This window comes from Lygodium microphyllum, chromosome 17 (assembly GCF_053477565.2).
Source record: "Lygodium microphyllum isolate KBCC chromosome 17, Lygodium_microphyllum_v1.1.10, whole genome shotgun sequence".
Classification (NCBI taxonomy): domain Eukaryota; kingdom Viridiplantae; phylum Streptophyta; class Polypodiopsida; order Schizaeales; family Lygodiaceae; genus Lygodium; species Lygodium microphyllum.
In genome coordinates, this window is record NC_141151.1 from 100,404,262 (window position 1) to 100,417,832 (window position 13,571).

The window sequence follows — 13,571 nt, forward strand, 5'->3', positions numbered from 1 at the left end:
AAGCTCATAAGAAGAAGAAAGATAAATCCTTGCTATGTAGGATGTCAAGCTTCACAAAGAGGAAGCTCTAGCCTTCAAGATTAAAGGTTATGAGTCTTTTTTGGAGGCTGCTGAAGAGGGAAATGATAAGATCAAATCTAGTGTGGTTAGACAAAGAGAGAGCTACTAGGGTTATTGTAGATAGAGAAAAAATGGATGTTTGGTCTATTTATGCCCCAAATAGCTCAGTGGCACATGCAAATATGTGAGCAACACTCAATTAAAAAATCTTGATGTGATCTACCATCCTCCTCATTGAATGGAACATGATGCTTTTGCAAGGTGATAGAATGCACCCATCCACCGTGATGGTTAATAAGAGGTAGAAGGAAAATTTGGTGCTCAAACATTGGTTGTAAGACTTAGCCTGAACTAATGATGATGGTAGGTTCCCCCAATTCACATGGCATACTACACTACATATGAGCAATGTGGAGAATGACCCACTTGGATAATATCTATATTGCAAGCAAATAAGATCTATCTTAATTAGGCAGGGTAGTAGATTGTAGACAACATGAACATGAAATTGCTTATTGGCATTGCCTAGTGGTGCTACCTAAAGATTGGTGATGACTAGTGAAGGAAAATGCATGGGCCTCTCCATGATGCTCTTATGTGTGCAAACTTTGAAGCATGGATTACAACATGTGGCAATAAGGCTAACTTGATGGAGAGATAAAAGGCTAGTGTCAAGGAAATGACACAACTGCTTAAGCTCATGACATGCCTAAGGCTCAACACATGCAACAACCTACAAGTAGAGCTGTAAAATGTAGAAAATCTATACTTTGTTCTCTTAATACTAGTCCTACTTATTATGAGATTTTCCACAAGACCTTTTAGATCATATTGAAGCCACGGAGAGGGATTGAAATCAAAATATCAAGGTCCAGATGAAAGGAATATGGGAGATCCATAGAGATGCTTCCAACCAATTCTACTTTAGGGCATCAAAGGAAAAGAAATAAAGGGAAACTATAGTCAAGTTGGTTTTGGACAATGGCACAATGATAATCATGATGTGGTTGTGGCATTCAAAGGTGATCTCTCTTTGATAATTGGAAAAGGAGACATCATAAATGAGGATTATAGTGCCAAACTAGAAATCTCCATGGTTGACTATCTGGAATCATCCCAGAGCAAGTAGCACTTTGATTAGAAAGGCCTTTAACCAAAGAAGAGGTCAACTATGCACTAGTAAGAATGAAGCCCATAGGTTGAAATGGCATGCAAATAGAGTTTTACCAAATAAATTGGGAGGTGTGTGGAGAATATTTGATTTAGATGGCCGATTACTATAGTAATGCACAATCCCTCCTAACTTTAGTCAACAAAGGGATCATCAAGTTGATTCCTAAAACATTGGATAGAGAGAGGATGCCCCAATGGAGACCACTTACTATATTGAATATAGCATACAATGCCACTACTAAAGCACTAGCAAATAAGTTGAAGACAATCCTCCCCCAAGTCTTGCATGTAGGGTAATATGGATTCATTCATGAAACAATGCATGATGACATTGTGTTGAATCTCAAACTCTCTATAGACCTAGCTCCTAATCTAAAAAAGGAATTTGTCTTGTTCAACATGGGTTTCTACAAAGCATAAGTCTGGATTAGTTGGAATTTAGTCCTTTACATTCTAGAATTTGATGGGCTTTGGAGGAGAATTCATAAGGATTGTGTGTGCATTATCACAAATGCATCAACAAAGGTATTTATCAATGGCTTGTGCTCAGACCCTGTATCTTTTCATCAATCAATGAAATGGTGTTGTGCCCCTTAGCTCCCTTATTGTTTCTCATTGTTATTGATCCCTTTATTAGAAAGACATAGAGTCAAGCTAGGGTGGGGTCTATCATAGGGCTTCCTCTACCAATAATGGCTATTTCTAGTCACAAATTTTTGCAATGTCAAATTTAGTTGAGGTCAATTTATATGAGAAATTCTAAAATGGTTTTTCTAGGTTTTGGGGAGCATTTGCAGCAACTTTCTCAACTTGACATTCAAGTTATTGAGCATGTCACAATATTCTAACATCTTCTAATTGGGGTTGCAATAATGACTAAACAGAAGTTTGATTTGTTCTACTAGAGAATAGAGAAGAAGAAGCAAGCATATGCTAATTGGGTGGCATCCTTTAAAGGAAAATTTATGGTGATGAAGTCCATCATCATGGAATTCCTATTGGTAAAAATCTTGGTTGGGAAGGTGTCACCTTACTCAAAACCGTTTGGAGATTGGGATTCAATTGGCATTGGTCAAAGCGTATAAGCAAGCTTTAAAAGTAGTTTAATGGGTAGGAAAATTGATGAAAGAGGGGATTCTTCACTTCTACTTAGTTAATGGTTCTTTGATCAAACATATGGCCCTCCACAAACCCTAGGATTGTAGTTACGCAATCAATGTGCCCACCTAAAAAATAAGGGTTTCAACAGGTGGATAGACATTTTTTATTCATCTATGAGGTGAACTAAAAACCCCAAAGTGAAGGCCAAAGAGAGAGGCCTTGAAAATAATGAGCTAGGGACTTTGCAAAGCATAACAACAAATAGGCATGAGGCGTGCATTGCATCTAAAGTGGGATTTGATGACCAAATAAGTTTGTCAAAAAAAGTGCAAGAAGAGACTATGGAGCTATAGATGCAAGTGAGAGTTGGAAGAAAAGAGCACAAAAAATTTCCCAAAAGTGCAAGGAAGGTGGAAAAGTCAATACCCTTTCAAAAGGTTTGGTACATGGAAACACAAAATTGAATTGGCTTGGTCGATATCTCCATCTCACATGTTGAACTTCAATTTGTGAGGGCTCCTCACATAAAACTTATTGACAAGGTCGAAGTTAAGTAAAGTGTTTGGTCTTCCACAAAATTGCTCATTTTGTAATAAGTATGGAGAATTGGAGGAATGCCTATTTTGGGGGACTACTTGAAGTCCAAGGCACTTTGGGGCAAAATCTAGTGGTGGACAAGGAGGGTTGTATTTGATGACTATATACATATGACGCTAGTCATGTTCGCTAAAGCACAAGGTGTGGATGAAGGGTCTCCTAAAAGGCTGGACCAAAGTGGACCAAAGTCAAAGTAGTGTCACGAGGCAAATTTGGGAAAGCCTTTATGAGGACCATAGGGTCCCACCACCTGGGGGACACCTTTAGTAGATGTCCCCTCTCAATTAGGGAGCTAATATGTGCTTGAATGTATAAGGTCTTTGCAAGAGCTTTAGAGTTGACCCCCGAGTAGAAAGCTAGTTTGTTTGGTTTTTTTTTTGGACAAAATTTTCAAAAATAACTTCACAATGTTGTGGATATTATCCTTATTTTAAAACATTACTATTAGAAAAAAAAAAGTTATGAAAGGTAACTTTTATGTGTATCTTACTTTGTTACCATTGCCAATAAGGATATGGTTATGCCTCACTTGTTGAAGCTTGAAAAGTTTAACCCCAAGTTAACTAGAGCAAGCTTGGCATGTGGTATATTAGAGTTTTGCATTTCTTTTTGTAAGATTCTCTCTCTCTCTCTCTCTCTCTCCCTCTCTCTCTCTCTCTCTCTCTCTCTCTCTCTCTCTCTCTCTCCCTCCTCCCTCTCTCTCTCCCTCTCTCTCTCTCTCTCTCCCCTCCCTCTCTCTCTCCCTCCCTCTCTCTCTCCCTCTCTCTCTCTCTCTCTCTCTCTCTCTCTCTCTCTCTCTCTCTCTACAATGAGGATTGCAGCCAACTGATCAGTGGCCCCACCTCGAGGAGTCACTTTGGATAGAGCTACAGAGAGAGGCAGAGCTCGCCGCCCACATCCAGTAGGCCCATGCCCCCGCAGGAGACATCACCTACAAATATAATGGATACTACAGCGCCATCGAGGAACCATACCCCGCCGCTTCAGCCTCTCCATGCTACATAGGCCCATGTGGGACATCTTAAGATGACCACACTCCATGAGCAGTTCCGCACTACACTTGAAGTGCATCTAGATTGTATCGAGTCTGTATACCATTTTGTACCTACTCACCTAGTTCACCATAACACCAGATAGTACCTTTACTGGGACTTGGAAAACTTCCTAGACATTTTGTATGTAACCTTTTGGTCTCATAGGCCAATTTGGCCTTTTGTAGATGTTAATATAACTTTCTGCTTCTTCTTATTATTCTCTCTCTCTCTCTCTCTCTCTCTCTCTCTCTCTCTCTCTCTCTCTCTCTCTCTCTCTCTCTCTCTTCTATCTCTCTTTCTATCTCTGTGTGTGTGCATGTGTGTGTGTGAGCGCACACGCGCGCGCGTGTGTGTGTTGCCTTCGACTCTAACCTCTCTTGCTACATCACAACGCAATTGTATCTCCATTCCACAAAATAGCCCTAATGTTTAGCAACATCAATTGAGATATTGTTATCACGCTTTTGGCAACAACAATAGTCTAACTCTATGTCATAAGTATCGATCTCTATTCTCTCCTACTTAAATATGACCTCTTTTTAGGACTTGACATGCAACTTCTCTGGTCTATAAGAACTACTGGCAATGCTTTACAATGGGCACGATTTGATGATGTATCTAAACATTGGGAAAATGTGTGTGTGTGTGTGTGTGTGTGTGTGTGTGTGTGTGTGTGTGTGTGTGTGTGTGTGTGTGTGTGTGTGTGTGTGTGTGTGTGTGTGTGTGTGTGAGCTATAAGTGTAGATTTTCTTCATCTCCATGCATGCATCTCCTATAGTGCTATTGTCCTCCTAACAATATAAATTGAAGGGAAAGAGGGAGACCTATAAGAGCAAACTTTTGGGTCAACCTACATGCACATCCTTTGGTCCTTCGCTCCTCCTATCTCATTGTGAAAGAGAGAAATGTGACACACGTTCATATGCACATGCACTTGTAAGTGTTATTACTATATGTTGGTAGTGATATGTGTGAACACACTTAGGACTATTGGGGTACTTTTTTCCCTCAACCTTGTGCACATGTCTATTCACTTTTAGGACATAGTTAGTCTTGTAAATCTTCTCCATCGATATCTCTCAATACACTTTGAGTTGTGCTCTCTCCAACTTATTCCTTTCTAGTTTCACACTCAACTCAGATGGCTTAATTTGGACTTGAATGGCCTCTTATGCTCAAGTAACATTATTACTTGATGGCTTCTCACACTCAAATGTCATTATTTCTCAAATAGCATGGTTGCTTTCACATTCGGATGGTGTGTTCACTTGAGTGGCTACCTGGCACTCGAATAGTAGATTTGCTTTTTCACTTGAAGGGTGTGTCAACTTGAATGCCCCACAACTATTCAGATGACATGTATACTTCTTGAATTCAGATGGGCATGTCCCTTCAAACGGTAGTCTCTCACTCGGATGGTATTCCACTCGGATGGTATTCCACTTGAATGGTATTCCACTCGAGTAGTGTCGTCCACTCGAATGGCCTCTTAATCAAGTCTAATTTGTTGAGTTGAGTGACTCAAATGGGTGTCAACTTCAGAGACTTGAGTCCATGTTGCCTCGATTGAAACACACTCGGATTAGTGTGTCATTCCTCGAATGGCTCTTCCAAGTGACTCTTGGATTGGCTTCACACTCGGATGGCCTTGGAAGTTATCGAATAGTCGCATTGGATGCAACTCTCCCTTTCTCCTTTGACACTCCCTCTCTTACTTAACCTACTTCTACTCTCTTGTGCCTTTGCCCCCTCTCACACCATACACTATTGTGATCTCATCAGAGGAAAGAGAATAGGCCATAGGCGATCATGCTTTGTGGGGGTGTTGCATGGTGGTCCAATTCAACTGTGGCTCATAGGTAAGCCACCTATACCTTGTTTGTTTATTTATATATATATATATATATATATATATATATATATATATATATATATATATCTCTCTCTCTCTCTCTCTCTCTCTCTCTCGGTAGTTATCACAACATTTCCTTCTACTCAAGTCAACCCCTGACATTTGACCCTCTAAGAGAAAGATTTCCCATGTCCTTTACTTTCTTTCTTAAGCACTTCTTTTTTCTTTTTTTATTTTGAACTTTTGAACTCTTTTCCCTTTAGCTCTCCCACATTCGAGTGCTTGCTTCCCTTGAATGGTTACACTTGGATTCACACTTGAATGCTATTTCTTAGTTCTATCTAGAAGGGACTCCCTTAATCATGTTCATTTGTCAACCACTTTAAGTCTTTCCCTTAGGGTTCTATAGCACGCATTTAGCATGTATCAACTCCTAAGATATTCTATTCCTACTTGATTATGTTTCTAGATTCTATAGTAACCTACTACAATCTACTTATTGTAACAAAGGGAAATATCAACACCACTCTCTCTCCTTTCTTAATCTAACCATGTATGTTTCCAAAATAGCGATTGTGCAAGAAAAAATTGAACCTCCCTCGATCTCTCGCTCACACTTCATAGCTAGTTTCCTATTCCTAAGCATGGTAGAGAGGTGAGTGCTTTGGAAAGTTGATTTCACGGTCCCTACAATGAAACCAAAATGTCGGGCTACAATCATGCTCGACAGTTGGGATAAGTGTGGAGGTCCTATTGTTTTAGGAGTTCTACCATTCAAGGCAAACCAACACTCACATAGTCTCTTACATCTCTCATCCAATGGCTACTCTCACAAACAACAAAAGCAACCAATGGGACTAAGTTTGTAGTAGATACACCTAGAGCTCACTCATCTTTGTAGTCTTAGCAAGTTAAGGTGGTCTCACAATCTGAATGGCACTGCCTTCTTTTGCAAGCTCTCAAATCAAATGCATATCCCACCACTCACCTTGTGTGATTGTTAAGTGATGCGTATTGAGGTAAAAGAAGGTGGAGGATCACCAAGTGCTTCATGACCTATCTCTTACACTTCCCTTATAGCCCTCTCTCCCTCACTTCCTCTCTCAATGGCACACACAAGAGCTTCGAGCAATAGAACATATGTAGAAGAGAACTCACTCAGAAGTTTGCACACACTTGAATGATATCTTTCATTAACTTTTTGGCTTTTATACATAGGTTTAGAGGGCTCCAACCCTTTTTACATCTCGGGTGCCTAGACCATTCTATTGTCCATCAAACTTGACCTTGCATTTACAAGTAGATGTTAAAGCTAAGTGGAACTCGACTCTACAAAGATTATTATAACTTGTATGGGAGTGAGCCCGGCACTCGTGTTACGTTGGTTACTTCTTTGTATTACCAAAACTCGCACTATTATAAAAAATTTAGTGCCTTTCCCTCTTTGCTTACTTTCTTTCATGTAACCTATCACCTGACACACACACGCGCGCGCGCGCACATGCACGCACGCACGCATGCACACACTCACTCACTCACTCACTCATTCGCTCGCTCACTCACACACACACTCTCTCTCTCTCTCTGAGTCCTCTTTCTATCTATTTTCACCCTCTCTCTCTCTCTCTCTCCAAGTAAATTAGTGCTCCTTATCAAGTTGTTGTGCATAGAAAGAGAGATAGAGAAACATATAATATTGTTCATCCATCTTTCTCATCAAGTTGTTATGGAGAGAGAGAGAGAGAGAGAGAGAGAGAGAGAGAGAGAGAGAGAGAGAGAGAGAGAGAGAGAGAGAGAGAGAGAGAGAGAGAGAGAGAGAGAGAGAATGCAAAGAGAGAGAGGATGTTGTTCCAAGTGAAGGGGGAGAAAACACTTACATAGGTTATTTTGAAATTTCATTTGGAGAAACGACTATAAGAAAACCATTGCCCAAATCCCATGGAACACCCTCATAATTAGACAAGAGTGATGGAGGCTATGGATTGGATTCAAATTTGTGGTGCCAAAAAAGTGGAAAGGAGAGAGATAGTATGACACAATTAGAGGTGATCTCAACATTGAAGTATCCTAATCCCAAGTAGCACAAGAGTTAGTCAGAGTTTGGAACTCTCTAAGTTGGGAACTACAGTGGACGGAGGAGCCCCAAATGAAGGGCAATATGTCACTTTTATTAAATATAGGCCTCTCTCCATTTCCTTATGACCCCCCCCCCCCCCCCCTTGCTCCGATGTTGGAGAAGCCTAGAATGGCTAAAAGGATGCATGTAAAAGGAGTGATAACTTGGATCAACATTTGGGATGTTGTCCTAAATGATTGAAGGGGCCCAACCTAGATTAAGGAGCAGTTTAGGTTGATGGATCAAGAGCTAGTGTGGTTCTTTAGACCAATCAATAGAATCAAGAGGGTTATTCCTACTTTAATTGTACCTAGGATGACCATATAACTAAAATTCTTGTGACTAAAATCAAAATCCGCATTTGGCAATGTAGGAAGAATCAACAAATCAAGTCTTCATCAACCCAAATTTCCATGAATACTTGGGTAGCATGGAGAAAGAAATTTCCTATGACCCATGTGAAGACATGGAGGAGGAGGCTAAAGCTTGTTTGGAAGGTCACCAAGTCCAACAAACTAAATAGTCTACTTTGGAGAATAACTCTAAATAAGCTCCCAGCCAGAGAGAGGATGGCCAATATACTCAAGATTCCCCCATTTTGTGGATGGTGCAGAAGCAAAGAAGAAACAATAACCCATCTCTTTTGGGAAGCTTGTTTTGAGGCAGCAACAAACCAACCCTTTTTCCTAGGAGTAAATCTTAGCAAGCGATTGCGATAAGAGAAGGCATAAGTAGTGAACATTAGGTTATTTGAGAGCAACCCTATTTGTGGATAACAATTCCAAGCCTTTTCTTGATCTAATCCTTTTATCAATCAGCCCAGAGCTCTACCAACATTCGGTACCAATTCAAGGCTATTCTTAGGATTAATTTTTTTGCAAGAAATTGCCATGGGAGAAGACCATAGTAGTGGACAACAAGTTATTTGAAAATAGCCCTTGATTGTGGATAGCAATACCTCCTATTTAGGGCAACATAATCTAAGCTTTTCCTCCTTGCCAAACTAGCCCCATGAATACTGCCTACATTAGCCCAAATATTAGCACCAATAGCATCCCCAACATCATCTCCAACTGAGGCAAACAAGTAGCCTAAAAGGCACCTGTTGTTGGTGGTTGTTTCAAGACAACCAATACCTTGTTTTTAGTAGGTTCCTTTTCTCTTGTTCCAAGCGAGCTCTAATGGCTATCTCTCACCTAGCCGACGCGCCATCGATCCTACGAGTGTAGTGAGCTTACCTTGATGCCGATGTGAGTAGCCTCCTCCCTCGCATACCTCGGTAGCTCCATGATTCTTGATACCAGCTCAAGCATCCTCAAGCCCCCTCCATCTCCAAGCTCCATCCTCCATAGCCGCGCGCGCGAGAAAAGAGAAGAGAAGAGAAGAGAAGAAGAGAAGAGGAGATGGTGAAGAGCTTCACCCTCTTGATCCCTCACTCCCACACACTCACTCCCTCACACTCTCACACTCCCTCTCTCAAGAGCACACACAAGCAAGAAGAAGAGAAGAAGAGAAGAAGAAGAGAGCTCTTGTTAGCCACACACCAAAGAATGAGCTTCCATTCACTTTTTGAACTTTATATACAAACCTTAAAATCCCATGGGCACCCATCCCCTTTTTCACATGACTGGCCACCATTGTGGCAAGGTCTTTTTTCCATTTCCCTCTTCTAGCCTTACGCCTGTAGCCTATGCCCATCTAATATTTTACAATTGGCACAGGAGGGAGCCTGGCGCTCTTTTACAAGAGTTTTCAGAGTTTTTTGAGGTGCCCTTTCATTTAAAATTGTGCCTTTGGTCTCGGCTTAGCTTTTAGAGGTCGCCTGCGTGTCTTTGCTCTTCTTCCATGCTTTTTCCTTCATTTTCCGCCATTTTCCGCCATCTCGACTTGGGGTTAACAGATTCCCCTCTCTCTCCCACCAGTAGCACAATTACAAAGAGTCAATTTGGTTGTGGATCCCTCCCACTCTCTCTCTCTCATCAATGTAACTCTTCCCTCAGTTTATTCAATCCTAACCATTGTATCCTATTCAATGCCAATGCTAACAATTGCAATAACAAAAAGAAGGGGGTGGAGGAATTTGATAGCAAAAAATTGTTGTTGTTATTATTATAAATTGGGAACCTTGAATTGAAGCTCTTCATTTGTATCTCTCCAACATTGGCTCCCCCTCGATATTGGCAACTTTCTCTTCTTGATGGCGGCTCCTCCTCCTCCTCCTTTCCTCCTACTACTGGCACGAATGAACCTAGAGTTAGAGATCAAATCATGGAAGCACAGATGAAAGGGATTAGTTAGACAGGACAAGCACAGGCTATGGTGATACAAGTAAGCTTCAAGAGACTAATGGATGTTGTCTCAGACTTGTTGAAGCTAATGTTGGAGGTAAATCTCAAGATTTGGATGAGAATAAGCGGTCCGTGGGTCTTGGCGGTTGAGCGAAAGCTCCCACTACATTTTGGTTTCGTTGCCGGGACAACGAATTCAAGCTTGAGCACTTGCACGCCTCATATCAAGCATCGAAGTAGGGGATTCATCCCCCAAATGGAGCTTGAGATAGGTAGGAAGTTTGGGTGTTTTTGATCTTCAAAACAAGTAAGTATTTTGGGATATTTTGGTTGTTTGATGATTGGAAAACATGGAGAATTTATTTTAGTTTTTTGCCTTCGATTTTTGGTGCATTTAGCGTAGGTTAGAATTAGGAAATCGAACCGGAGAAGGGTAGTGTTTACTGTTTCAAAATAGGGCAAAACAGGGCAAAAATCGTGCAAAAATGGGTAAAACACTCACTAGTGATGCCTAAGCTCGGCAAGTGAGTGATTGGGGGCATCAACACCACACTTGGGAAAGGGTATAAGAGCCAGGAGGCCAAGGGAGAGCTCATTTGTGCCATTTCAAAGAGAGAGAGAGAGAGAGAGAGAGAGAGAGAGAGAGAGAGAGAGAGAGAGAGAGAGAGAGAGAGAGATAGAGCTCCAGCCCACATTGATTCGATCGCATCACCGGCGCACTTACCGGCCCGTTCAGGTATATGAATCTCTCCCTCTACTCCCCTAGATAGGATCTGGAAGTGCATCACCATTGTGCTTGCTTACATCTTGTGAATCGATCAAATTTGTGTTCGTGCTGTTTACGCACCGCACTCGGCCCGTCCGAGTGGCCTTTTCTAGGTCGAGTCCCAAAATCGGCCCTCGGCCCCTGTCACTCGGTCCACTCGGCCCAAACCCTAGTCTGTCCTTGGACCGCGGCCCTCGAACCGTCCGAGGCAAACCGTTCGAGTCCACCCATTCGGCCTGTCTGAGTCAAACTTTCGGCCACGTGGCACATTCGGCCTCAGCCCGTCCGAACGACCCATCCGAGTCTCAAATTCGGCCCTCGGCCACTCTCCACATTCGGCCCTCGGCCCAAGTGCCTTGGCCCGTCCGAATCACCTTGTCCAAATTTGCCATTCGGCCCGTCCAAGTCAAACCCTAAAATTTGGCCCTTGGCCCTGTGCCTCGGCCCATCCGAGTGACCTACTCAGACCCTGCAATTCGGACCAATTGGTCCGAGTGCAATCCTTTATCAAAATTTTCGGAAATTTGACCTGACCCGACTAAAACGCAGCAGCGCAAACTATCAAAACCCTTCGGGCGCTCAGAACTTGATTCTGGTACACGTAATATGAAAAAATCGTAGTGTACAGCCGCTTAGCAGCTAGAAGTAGGCAATTGCGAGACCCAAGGACTTAGATGCGAACCGTTGAGCTGTAAAACCTGACTGACCGAAAACGAAGAAGGGACATATGAGAAAAACCCTAAACCCTAACAAAACGGCCAGGAAATTGATCTACAAGCCTATCAGGCCCAACACAAGCTAGAGTGCGTAAGACGCTGAGGAATTGCTTGCTACACTCATATTGAATTTTTGCACTTGAAGTACACTTAAGAAAGCTGAAAGCGTGATTGAGCACAAGTGCACGAGAAACGACACCCGCACTGAGTGATCATAAATTGAGGTTTGTATTCAATAACTAAAGGAATTCACTCAAATAAACCACTCAAGGAACCCACCAATAGGAGAGGACCCAAGAAACAGACAAATCATCAAAGTGCAGATTAGGACCAAGCAAGGGGTACCAACGACGTGGATTTAACAAGTCTACTGAACCTGATCGACAGCTTGGTGGAGCAAGACAACTCGACAATGGCAGAGGAAAGCTCAGACCGCTGGTCTAATGAGGAACTCGATTTGAACGTCTTCCCAGATGCTATTCAGCAGAGTTGGTAAGCAGTTACAATGCACATGCCTGGTATGAGCACTGCGGTAGGACAGCAGACGCTATCATCGCAGATCTAGAAGAGGAGAGAAAGCTAGCCCACAAAGCATTGCAAAGCATAGCCGAATACAATAAGGATCAGCAGGCTAGAAGCCAAAGGCAAAGTACGGAGTTGTGCGAGGTGCAACGAGTGTTGAACTTAGCAGGTAGGAACCGAACAGATCATGAGAGAGCCCTAGAGGGGGACTTGATGTTGAGCGAGCTTCTCATGAAGCGACTGCTAGATAACATGGTAGAACAAAGTGCCGCGGCACTAGCTACATCACTGCTCGCAGGACTAGGGGCGAACCAAGGCTCAAAGAGCCAGTCCAAAATACCGATCGTTGCCAAGCAACTCGACAAGTACCAACCCCATGACGACCCATACAGCTTTGTTGAGCAGTTTGAGCAAGTCTGTGAAGCCAACGGCCTCAACGACCTAACTCAACGCTCGCAAGCATTCGGGCTTTGCCTAGGCAGCAAGGGTAGAACGTGGTATATGAGCCTAGATACTGCAGAGCGAGCCAACTTCAATGGCCTCAAGGATCTCTTCATCAAGAGATTCGCCGAGCCCGGATACTCCGATGACCTACTAGTACGCTTGATGAACATCAAGCAGAAAGAGAAGGAGGACATCCGCGACTACGTAACCCATGTGAGGAGTCTCTTCAAGAGAATCCCTCTGGGAGAGTGACTGAAAGAGCAGTTTCGACTGTATTCATCAGTAGAATTTGAGACGAAGAGTTATATAAGGTTTTGGCAGGCAATTCAAGCCTGCAGTGAGACGCGATAGCTAGAGTGTTTGAGGAAGCCATCAGAGTCGATGATCAGCTGAAAGAGCGGAGCTCCAAGAGCTCGAATGTGGAGGAGACCAACTTGCAAGGTTCAGAGAGAGCGTCAGCCTCTAGTGAGCGATCAATCCCATCATCCCAAGACAAGGGGAAGGCCACCGAGACAGACCAAGGCTTGGCTGATGTCAAGATGGAATTAGCCAAGTTGCAAGACATGTTGAGACGACCAACGCACTGTCGTACTGCTGCGCATCCGAGGTGTGGAATTCACCAAAATGTTGTGTGTGTGACATTTGTTACTTTGTACATACTTAGTCGTTGTGTTTACATTTTTTTTTCCTGCGTGCGAGTATAGTGGAGAGAAGTTTGAAAGCATTGTGAAAGCAGAGATTGTGTTTGATGGCTTATCAAGTCGGGATGTTGTCTCGTGGACTACAATGCTCACCACTTATGTAGAGCTAGACCAGGGGAAGAAGACTCTTCAGTTTTACAGGCAGATGCAAGAGGAAGGTGTCATCCCAGATCAACAGACATATGTGGTCGGGCTTCAAGC